Source organism: Puma concolor, chromosome B3, assembly GCF_028749965.1.
Source record: "Puma concolor isolate L17-30 chromosome B3, mPumCon1.1.hap2, whole genome shotgun sequence".
Taxonomy (NCBI): Eukaryota; Metazoa; Chordata; class Mammalia; order Carnivora; family Felidae; genus Puma; species Puma concolor.
The window spans coordinates 145,849,574-145,861,616 of NC_141672.1; the positions used below are offsets into that span (position 1 = coordinate 145,849,574).

Below are 12,043 nucleotides of genomic sequence, written 5' to 3' on the forward strand. Positions count from 1 at the left end.
CCTGTACTCTTCTGGTGGTTTGCACTTTCAACTCTGTGTTGCAATTGCCTGTTTACATGGAGTCCGCCTGGCTCACCAGGTATCCCCGGAGGTGCCCAATAGATGCTTGTTTATGGAATAAGTCAGTATTGTTGGATTCTCTTTTTTTAAACCAACCTGAGACTCTTGGTTCTCTAAAATAGTACCCGATCTAAATGTTACCCTCATTCTGCCTTTACAGATCTCATTTCCTACTTTCTTAGTGTTTCTTTTCTGTTTGTTATGCTGATATATGATGGGGCCCTGTTTACTTTTGGCTCTTTGGAAGTCCATCACTATGTTGTCTACCCTACTCATAATTTTGTTGAAACATGTAAACTTCTGTTCTGTCCTCCATCAAAGCTGGTATCTTCTGACTCCCCTTCGTGGAAAAAAGAAACAGTAAGCCCTTCTGAGGCCTTTTCTCTTCTTTTCTTCCTTTTCCTGTTCTTCTAAACTCAAAAATCTAATCAGATGATAGGTATATATTGCCGCGTAACAAATTATCCTAAAACGTAGGTGCTGAAGGCAACGAACTTTTAGTCTCAGGATGTGGCTTAGCTGGCTCCTCTGGCTCAGAGTCTCTAGTGAGACTGTAGTCATCTTAACCGGGGAAGGATTTGTTTTCAAGTTCACCCATGTGGCTGTTGGCAGGCCCCAAAAGATCCACTTCTGGGGCACCTGGGGGACTCGGTCGGTTGAGCGTCTGACTTCAGCTCAGGTCACGATCTCATGGTTCATGGGTTCAAGCCCCACGTTGGGCTCTGTGCTGACAGCTTGGAACCTGGAGCCCGCTTCGGATTCTGGGTCTCCCCCTCTCTCTGCCCATCCCCCACTCACGCTCTCTCTCTGTCTCAAAAATAAACATTAAAAAAACAATAATAATAATAATAATAAAGATCCACTTCCAAGCTCACTCACGTGGCTGTCGGCAGGCAGCAGGTCCCGGCTGGCTGTTTGCCAGAGAGCTCAGTTTCTTGCCACATGGGTCTAACCACAGGGCCGCTCACAACATGGTGGGACTTTGCTCAGAGCAAGCAGGGGACGGAGCAGAGGAAGCAGGAGATGGTAAGCAAGATGGAAACCAGAGTCTTTCCATTACCGAACCTTGGAAGTGACAGTGCATCGCTTCTGCTGTACTTTGTTCGAAGAGCATCACCAGGCCCAACTTACACTGCACCATAAGAGAGTTCACAAAGACCTGAATCCCTGGAGGAGGGCTCTGTGGGAGCCCTCTGAGAAGCTGCATACTGCAACACAAAATGCCTGCTTTTTATCCTCTTAAGATGTTTTTTATTCTTTTGGTCCAATATCTGTATCCGTTATTTAGACACCAGTAACACTTTGTCCCCGTCGATGGTAAAAACCTAACGTAGATTTTTAAACTTCACTCCATCACTTAACTTCAATAACAATCACTATTTTTTTTCCATTGTCACCTGGCAATGAATAATTGTCTCACTAATTTTGACCACAATGATTTGAACACTCTTGAAGAATATCTTCATAAGCAGCACCAAGCTTATTAATGTTTTCAAGTCTCTGCAAATCTTTTTTTTTTTTTAATTTTTTTTTTCAATGTTTATTTATTTTTGGGACAGAGAGAGACAGAGCATGAACGAGGGAGGGGCAGAGAGAGAGGGAGACACAGAATCAGAAACAGGCTCCAGGCTCTGAGCCATCAGCCCAGAGCCCGACTCGGGGCTCGAACTCGGACCGCAAGATCGTGACCTGGCTGAAGTCGGACGCTCAACCGACTGCGCCACCCAGGCGCCCCATAACCTATTCTTAATCAGCTGTTCCTTCTTTATTAAGAACGTTCCATTCACAGTTTGGCTGTCAGGTCGGTGTCCTGTTCTTATCTATTGTCTTCTTTCGCCTCATTTAAAATATTTTATATTGGGGCGCCTGGGTGGCTCAGTCGGTTGAGTGTCCGACTTCAGCTCAGGTCACGATCTCACAGTTCGTGGCTTTGAGCCCCCCATCGGGCTCTGTGCTGGCAGCTTGGAGCTTGGAGCCTGGAGCCTGCTTCGGATTCTGTGTCTCCCTCTCTCTCTACACCCTGCCCACTCACATTCTGTCTCTCTCTCTCAAAGATAAACATAAAAAAAAAAAAAAAAAAGCCAGATGCTTAACCGACCTGAACCACCCAGGCGCCCCAGCTCTTATTGCTTTTAATGAAGACCCGCTTTCAGCTATTATGGGTATAATTTTGTTGCATTCTCTTTTTATGCTGACCTGTTTATTGATATAATGAATTCCTTTATCTCACTGGAAACAGAAAACAGTTTTATCTTCAGGTTAATTTATTTGAGGAAGAAGATTTTCCTTTGGGGTCTTACACGTTCCTTAGTGCCGCAGAAGTTTTTTCAGGTCCCATGCTCCTTTGCGTTTTTCTAGAAGTCTTTAGTGTGTCTGTCTGGAAGACTAGAGGGACTGGATTGCTAAAAAAGCCCCACATGCCATGATTCATTTAAACATGGAGAGCTCTCCCTGGGATTAGCGCCAAGGGTTCAACCGAAACACTGCCAACAACTCCCTTGGGAAGCTCCTGGATCTGAAAACGAAGGATAGACCAGGAATAGCTTCAGGTTAGCTAACCTAAGTCTTTCTTGGAAGAAGACTGGAGTATAAATCAATCAGTAGGTGCAGATCACTGATCCCTCCTCTGCCGGATGGTTGAACAAAGATCTCGAGCAGACTAAGGAGTTTCTTATTCACACTGGTGAATTCTTTCTTTGTCTTGGCTCATGTTTTCACATTTCCTCCTTATCTGAAGCATCTTCAAGGTAACTTCTCGCCCAAATTTATGGTCCACAAGTGAATCTACCAATATATGGTCTCCCTAGTTAGAGCTTTCTTTGTTCACATGCCATTCTAGCCCCTGGTGTTCACTTTTCTTCTTGCTGAAGTAAGTCCTTTGGTAGTCTTTTCCGTGAGGATCTGTGAACGGCGAATACTCTGAGACTTTGCAGACCTTAAAAGATTGTAGTTTGGTCTTACTTGCCAATGATAGTTTAGCTGTGTGAAGAATTTTGAATGGTGGTTTGTTTTTTTTTTTTCCCTTTCAGCACACGGACCATGTTTTCCTACGAGAAATCTCTCGGCTTCTGAGACCGCTGAGTGAGTGAGTGACCCCTGTTGGTCTAACATTCTGTTGCAAGAATAGGTCTTGCTTCTGGCGTAGCTTTGATCTTTTTTTCCTTTTTATCCTTGGTTTTCTGCAGCTTCCTAATGATGGGTCTAGGGAGGATTTGTTTTTTAGTTATCCGGCTCAGTATTCGGTATGTTTATTCTTTCGATATGAGGAAAAATTCTCGTCCAACATTTCCAACTATTATTCTACCTCATTTACTATAGGCTCTTCCTCCAGACTACTGTTAGGCCTATCCTGGAACCTGCTGGAACCTCTCTCTCCATCACCTGGGTTCTGATCTCTCTTTGTTATCTATCTTTATTTTGCTGTGCTCACTTCTGTGTAAATTCCTGGTGCTACCTCTCAATTTGCTACTTTTTTGTGCCCAACACAGAGGAATGTTTTTTTACCCTAGTGAATATAGTTTTCAATTCTAAAATTTATTATAAGTTCTTTTTCATAGTCCCCTGTTCTTGTTTCATTTCTACCTATTTTGTGTCATAGCTTTTTTAAGTGCTTGTATGGATTCTTCATTTACCCCTTGGAAGACCCTCAGATAGTCATTTAAAGTCATTTCCAGGCAGCTCTCTCACGGTCATGTCAGCTGGAATGAATTCACCTACTCACCGTTGACTTAAAACTTCATGCAAGAGTCATGACCGGATCTAGGATCACTATATAAAAAGTGAGATCAACATGGGACTCCCTTACCCATTAAAGAAGGCTGAAGAAAAACAAATATGGCCTTTCGGGTGGTGACGAGCTCCCCATGAGAACATGCCCCTCATGCAGGACCTCCTCCACACGTCCCCAGGAGAGGAGAAGAGCAAGTGGAAGGAAGGAGCGCCTAGTGCAGGGCCCCAACTCCTACTCCACGGATGTGAAGAGCCCGGGAGGCTATGAAACCACCACCGTCTTGAGCCATGCACCACCAGCAGGAAGGAAGGCAGGCTTACAGAAGGATGCTCCTTTAGACGGAAGCAGCACTAAAAGCACCCTGAACCAGAGTGGGTGGGAAACCACTCCAATAAACACATTTTGGATAAAACAAATACGCTACGACTGTCACCTGGCCCCCTGGCTCTTAAAAAGCCGCGTATCTCTGGAGGTGGGAGACATCCCACCTGGTATCCAGGGCCCGAGAGAAGCCACCTCATTGCTCAGGGTTTGAATCTGTGCTGTTTTGCAGTAATCCTGGGTTTTGGTTTCCTGTCTCTCATGGAGTACTTTTGAACCCGTCAACTCTGCTTACCGCTTGTAAACTAGTATTTTTGATAAATTTATAGTCCATGGAAGTATTTCTTTTCTGTTTTGAGCTTGGCTATATATTTTTATTTTTATGTATGTATGTATGTATGTATGTATGTATGTATCTATAAAGCTTATTTATTTGAGAGAGAGAGCACACATGCAAGTGGAGTAAGGGCAGAGAGAGAGAGAGAGAGAGAGAGAGAGAGAGAGAGAGAGAGAGAATCCCAAGCAGGCTCTGCATTGTCAGCACTGAGCCCGATGTGGGGCTCAAACTCAAAAACCATGAGATCATGACCTGAGCCGAAATCAAGAGTCGGATGTTAAACTGACTGAGCCACCCAGGCATTCTAAGCTTGGCTACATGTTTCTAGTATTCTGTTTTTACATTTTATCTCATTGTCACCTGCAGAGGTAGAGAGGAACTCAAAGTGTGAACCCAATTTTGACTGAGTCCTCCTTCCAAATGTATAATTTATATTGGAAGTTCAGTACGCATTCACATCTTCAGTGTCTCTACATCTTAATAAGGCATTCTGACTTCCAGGAACAAATTAATTAATTAATTAATTAATTACAAGTTTATTTATTTATTTTGAGAGAGAGAGACCAAGAGAGCACATGGGGGAGGTGCAGACAGTGGATCCCTAGCAGGCTCTGCACTGTCAGTGTGGAGCCCGATGCGAGACTCGAACTCACAAACCGTGAGATCATGACCTGAGCCCAAACCAGGAGTCGGACGCTTAACCGACTGAGCCACCCAGGTGCTCCACCAGGAACAATTTTAAAGTTCACTTACGACACGCAAGTGTTCGATATGGTTCTTTCATTTTGAATTTCTATTTTTATCACCTATATTGAAAAGCAGCATAACCACATTACACGTTATCGTCCCAACCACACCCTAAATGCCTTATGGATCTCTGGACTGTAGATTTACGGCAAGGGATGTGGACATTCTACTAAACAACTCCCAGTGTAAGCTATTTCCAGCTCACAGGTCTTGTTTATACAGATTCGGTTGGTTCTCCCAGACAGAGGTATTTATTGATGACTTTGTGCTCTGGCTCAAGGGCAGTACTGGGGCCTGGGGACAATCAAGTGCACCAGACATAGGTCAGCAGGGGCTCTGGACCTCAGTGCACGCTTGCCTCATTAAACATCTGTGTAATAGCCACAACAAAGCGATAACATGGTGGGGGCGGCAGTGATGTCCCTGCTGATGACTAGGGAAAAGATTTGAGATGATGGTTACCCCCATATCCTCTCCTTTCCATCCCACAGTCACCAAAGTATCGCTGCAACCTCTCTCCTTTGCTTCTTTGTCCCCAGGGTGCGTGTGTGGGAGTACAGACACAGGTATGTGCCCCCTCACGCTTTGTAGCTGCAGGGTATAAACTTTTCAGATGGCTGTCTTAGCTCCCCATTGTCCCGCCCGGAAGGGAGGACTCCTGTGCAGGGTTTAATATTTGGTGCTAGGAGCACAAAACAGAAGGGCATTGAGAGGGAAAGGGCTCAGGGCTCCTATCAGGAGCCAAATCCAGACTCCAGGGGCCAGGACTGCATCCTGGTTCTGCGGGAGCCTCTAGGATCATGCACCTAGCAGGTGACAGCTACTCAGCCCGCCCACATGTATTCCCACCCAGAGAGTGCCACAGAATGGGGAATGCCGGGGAGACTGTGGCTCAGAGAATTTGCTCATTCGCTCATTCTGCCGGTTTCAGGTGAGAAAAGTCAGACGCATAAAGTCATTAATACCCACCCGGACACTTGCGCTGTTATGTGCAAGACAAAGGAGGGATTTTTTCATGTTCCTCAAATCTGGGGATATGATATAAATTTTGTTTCCCATCTTGTTATACAGGAGCTCTGGTAAGTGACTCTTGTCCCAATCCATGACCTTATTACAAGAATGCACCCCCATATTTTTATTTTGTTCTGTTTTATTTTATTCTATCAGAGTCCATTTTATTTAAACACAAAAAGTCAAGTGTTCATGAACGGATGAATGGGTAAACAAAATATGGTATCTCTCTCTCTCCCTACAGATATATAGATATCTCCCTTATGGATATTTATGGAACGAAATGCTATTTCACCTTAAAAACGATGGAAATCCTAGGGGTGCCTGGGTGGCTTAGGCGGTTAAGTGCCTGACTCTTGGTTTCAACTCAGGTCACGATCTCTCATTTTGTGACTTTGGGCCCCAGGTCGGGATCTGCACTGGCAGCACAGAGCCTGCGTGGGATTCTCTCTCTCCCTCTCTCTCTGCCCCACCCCTGCTTGCACTTTCTGTGTCTCTCAAAATAAATAAATAAGCTCTTAAAAAAAAAAAAAAGATAAAAATCCCGTCATGTGCTATCACATGGATGAATCTTGAGGACATTACACTAAGTGAAATAACCAGGATTTTAATAGGAAATACTAGAAGGCAAACACTGTATGATTCTACTTATTATATGGGGTACCTAAGAGTAGTCAAATTTAGACAAAGAAAGGGGAAGGGTGGTCGCCAGGGGATGGGGGAGAGGGAAGAGGGGAGCTGTTGATGGATACAGAGTTTTAGTTTTACAAGATAAAAGAGTTTTGGAGATGAATGGTGGTGCCATTTGCACAAAATGGCGACTATTCTTCGCATGATTGTTATGTGGTATTTGTTGTTGTTTCAACCACACACAAAACGCAATGAGGTAATTATGACAAAGCAAGTGGGTTTTGATGGACCCCCAAAACTCTGGGGTCAGTCAGGGAGGTCTCCCCAGAAGAAGTGGCATTTAAGCCAAGACTTGAGGGATGCGAAGTTAACCATGAAAAGGGATGGGGGGACAGGCTGAAGAAGGCTCTAGACTGTGACCAGGTGAAGCAGGCCTTATCAAATCCCGTGTGGGTTACTACCATCAACTGGCTTCCTGTTTTCAGTCTCTTTCCACGTACACGTGGATACCAGATTAATTTTCTAGAACACTACCTGGATCATGGCACCTTGCCACCTTCCTGGCTAATCCTTCCAGAACGTTTCCTTTTTGCCTGCTGCATACCGCCCCTGCCTGGCCCTGCAGGCCTTCTTCTCCTGGCCCCACCCTGACCATTCGGGCTCCCTCTTCCATCGCCAGCCCCCACGTGTGAACCCTACACCAGCCACGTCCCTCGGCCACGGTTCCGTGGACACACCTCTGCTTATGGCATTTCTCCTGCCACGAATACCCTCCCTGCCCCCCACCCCCCCATGTCCTGGTCCCTTTTGTTCCTTCAAGCACCCCCTCAGCTCCCTTTCTGGATTCTGTAACATGTTATTTCAGCGTTTGCTTTCTTATCTTTTAACTCTGCCCCTCCGTCCCGTGAATGGAGCCTTACTCACGCGTGGGTCCCTAGTGCTGAGCGCCATGTCCTGGAGACTGACCACACTTCTCAGTGCCTAACCGTCATCCTGAGAGTGAGTCCTGACTCGGGGGCTGTGGCCCGCCCAGGGAGCTGCGGGACCCCAGGCTGCTGTGCACCAGGGGGCCACCTGCTTCCCTCGGGCCCCAAGCTCGGCTCCCGCACACTTCCATCTGCGCCTGGCATTCTGGGCATCTCCCCAGCAGGCCCTCCAGATGCTTCCCGGGGTGATCTGCCCAACAGCACGGCCCTCCCAGGTGGGCGATTCTACCCAGGGAGAAGCGAGGGCAGGAGAAAGCACAGAGGCACATTTTCGCCAAGGCCAGAGGGCACCCTCTGGGGCTGGTGTGGCAGCCAGGGGCACCGGGGGAGGCGGGGGCGGCCCTCCTGTCCTCAGAAGCCACGCCAGTGGTTCAACTAGGGAGAAATGCCGCTTCCCGCAAACTGCAGATTTGCACGGTTTGCACAGTGCACCACGCGGCCAGCCGCGGCTGCGGGCGGCAGGGGAGAAGCGGGCCGGGGGAGGAGGCGCGGGGGTTGGGAAATCCACCTGGACGCCATCAGTCTTGCCAGAGTAAACAATGCTGACAGGAGTGCTTGCCGGCAGCCTGGTACAGGTTAGGGGGGGGTCACGGAAGCGGCCTGGTGACCCGCCTGCCTTAAGGTGGAGACGCTCTGGAATCTGTCACAAAGGACAGAGCTGAAAGCCAACGGCTGGTGGAATGATCCCGTGTCCTGGCATTCCGCACAACCTGGGAGTGCACACTCTCAACATGTCTTGAATGTAAATCTGAGCTGGGATCAAATACACACATTGGAAGCCAAACAAAAGAAAGATCCACCCCCAGCGACCTCCGAGCGGGATCCATCGCCTACGTGGCGCTAGCAATAAAAAAAATATATATATGTATATATATTTTTAAAAGCTGTTTCTCGGTTTTTCTTGAAGCTCGAGGGTCTAGAAAGAATTGCTGGAGTTATAAGGAGAATCTACCACCTAATTATCTAGAACTCTCCAAAACCACGGCAGAGCCTAACTCGATCGAGCAAAGGTCTTTTGTTAACATCCTAGAATACGGGAGGTGGAAATCACTGTTCCTCTTCCTCAGAGCCGAACCCTGCAAACACCCCCTTCTTAGTGCAAATGTGAAAGTGACAGCAGCGACACGTTTGGGATACTCAGGGGGAGAGAAACTGTGAGCAAAGGGGTTTGGGTAGCTCATAAGGGATTCTGAATCGGAAGCACCAGCATTTTCCCTCCCTTCAGCCGACAGGCACCGAGGGCCTGTTACGTGCCTCAACTATGTCAGAGGGGGTGTGTGTGTGTGGGGGGCATCCAGACACTGCAAGTCACGGCCAAGGTCCTTTAGCTGAAATGACACACACATGGTTTCTTCTGAAGAAACCCTGTAAGATGTCTGGCTAATCTGTCTTGTGACCTTGGGCAAGTCACTTTACCAGCCCGGGTCTTGTTTCTTCACCTATAAAACACAGATAGTAAAACCATGGTGCCTTCGGGGTATTCCTGGCACTAATGAAGGCTCATAAAGTGCTTTGAGATCCTTAGGATGAAAGTCTCTTCAGAACAGTAAAGCCTGATTATTACGCTTCGAACATGACATTCCCATGAAATCCCTGGTCAGGCTCGTAGCCCGCCTCTCAGTGAAGATTTAATAGCAGAGACTTGTCGTAAGTTCGTAAAGGACAGAGACCTCCATTACTGATACAAAATATGCCGCAGTGAACTAGTATATTAAGGGCTATTATCATGAATAATTAAGGCCAGGTTCTACTTACAGATTAATGAACCAAGTCTATGTTGTGATGTAGTGGGTTTTCATTGTGGCTTCCTCAACCAGCTCATGTCATGAAATTTACTTATTCTCAGCGGATCGTCCAAGGTTGCATGGATTAGCAGGTTTATCCCACAACATAGGTTGGCAAAGTAAACTTCTGAAGGATACTTACATGCCCCACTGTAAGAAATAAACCCAATTAGAGGTCTCTTAGTGCAGATGAAGAAGGTTCATTAATGATAATGAAGGGCTGACCTACCCCGGGCCCCTAAGTTTGTAATTAATCTTGTACAGACCTTGCAGCTTGACTGTATTGAAGAATATCAAAGTCATGTACGTTACTCCAGGCTAACACACACGCACGTGGAAAGGAGAACTCAGGCTCCTGCGCACTTTGGACAAGGTAATGTTACGTCTGATGACGCATTCACTTGAGAAGGTAGAGCCGTATTAATTACATCAAATAAAAGCCTTTAGATAACTCTCGGAGTTTGAATATAAAAATCCGTAATTTCTGGGGCGCCTGGGTGGCTCAGTCGGTTAAGCACCCGACTTCAGCTCAGGTCATGATCTCGCTGTTCGTGGGTTTGAACCCCGCGTCGGGCTCTGTGCTGACAGCTCGGAGCCTGGAGCCTGCTGCGGATTCTGTGTCTCCCTCTCTCTCTGCCCCTCCCCTGCTCGCACTCTGTCTCTCTCTCAAAAAATAAATAAATACTTTAAAAAATCCATAATTTCTGAATTCAACAGCATTAAGGAAGGGATGTCCAGGGTAAAGGGTAGAGTGTGGATTTTAAACAACCTGGCAAAGAGGAATTATAGACAGTAATGTGAATGTACTGATTAGTGGCATGACGTAGGCTAGAACTGTCCCAAGACGAGTTAAAGCAAATATCTAAAGTATTAGTGTTTATATCATGTGCTCCTTTTCTCTGATTGCCATCTTCTCCTGTGATTTGTAAAATCATGCTGCTATTGGAATTAGCCAGCAGAAAGTAATTAGCAACATCAGTGTGCCTGTGACTGCATACAGCGAGAGAGAAAACGAGATTCCTTTCTGCTGGAGATAAGGGTCACTTTTAGAATTCTGGAACGTTATTTGAGAAGGAAAGGAGCTGGGTCACAGAAGAGGATGTTACAGCAGGGAGCTCTGTCTTTGCAGCTGGGGGACTCACCTGCAGCCCACCTGGATGGGCCCAACACTGAAAAACATAGTTAACGCCATTCGGAACCATTAGGTTTCTAGATAAGCAGGGTAAACTAACTTTCAAGGGAATGTGGAATTCTTTTCCTGACTCAAAGCCGAGTTTTCCAAACATGCTGGGCAGTGGTATGCCTTTGTGCCTTTGCTCAGCAAGGACCTCCACCCACTCACCTCCTCCTCTGCCGGGGAGACTCCTAGTCGTCCTTCCAGATGCAGGTCTAAATACCTCTTGCTCTGCCCAAGCCTTCCTTGGTGTTTGCAGATAGAAGTATACGCGTCCCTCTTGCTGCCGCCTCACACTCCGCTTACGCCTACGTCTTCTTCGCGCAACTATCCTATTGGAAGGACTTCAGTGCTGAATTCCCCCTCGAGGCCCGAGCCTTCAAGCACCGGGGCCACCTCTTAATCACCTTTGTTGTGGATCTAGCAACAGCAGTGACAAGACAGAGTGCCTGGTGCCTAATACGAGTCCATTGATTCTAAATGCCAATGTTTACAAACCAACATGGCACGGGCTGACCCAATCAGAGTAAATTCTGGCTGTCACCAGTTGTTAGGGCTGTTCTGGAATACAGCCCTCCACAGACTGCACAGCACACACTGGATGTTTATTAAAATAAGTTCAGCTGCAGCCAGAGTTACAAAGCAGGGCTTTTACAGCACCAGGGCTGGGTGTCACCATTCTCCCACCTGTGACGGGAGAGCAATGCCTTCTCCACGATGTTGTTATCAATCCGAGATGAGAAATCAAACGAGAAAGTGCTTCGTGCTTAATACGGGCTGACTGGTTCCAAATGTGTCTGTGCTTAAGTCGCCAAGTATTAGAAGCTCTAGAAGAGTGGCCCTAAATTCATCATTTCGAAAGAGATCGTTATCTTCCTAGTGGTGAGGGATCCTTTGGGGAGTCTGGCCTGGACCCCTTTCCGAGAAGGTCAGCTTCAAGGGTCTGGGTGAGGTTGGTGGTTCTATGACCAGGAGGCCCAGCCCTAGGTAAAGGAGACCAGTCAACCTGGGGATAAACAGTGCCTGGTGGAAAATGCCCTGGGCGGTTCTCAAATTTTGCTGCACATTAGAATCACCTGGGGGAGCGTTAGAAACTGCCCTCCAGGCTATTCTCCAGGTAAATTAAATCAGAATCTCTAGGGGGGTGGGGGGTGAGGGGTGTGGTGGGACCCAAAGACGGGTATTTTCCAAAGCCCGCTCACATTATTCCAACGGGCAGCCAAGGCTGAGAACTGGAGTCCAGGGCGTCATGGCCACAGAGGC

At 47.0% G+C, this 12,043-nt stretch overlaps 1 protein-coding gene across 2 annotated transcripts in view; it reads right to left on the reverse strand.

Annotated features, from left to right (window-relative positions):
- Nucleotides 1-10,062, reverse strand: part of BNC1 (basonuclin zinc finger protein 1) — a 55,742-nt gene extending 45,680 nt beyond the window's left edge. The window contains exon 1 of one of the 2 annotated variants that reach the window (XM_086711708.1): nucleotides 9,578-10,062. The gene's annotated coding sequence lies outside the window, so the exon portion shown is untranslated. The remainder of the gene's footprint in view (nucleotides 1-9,577) is intronic. The other variant, XM_086711710.1, reaches the window with a different exon arrangement.
- Nucleotides 10,063-12,043: the final 1,981 nt, after the last annotated feature.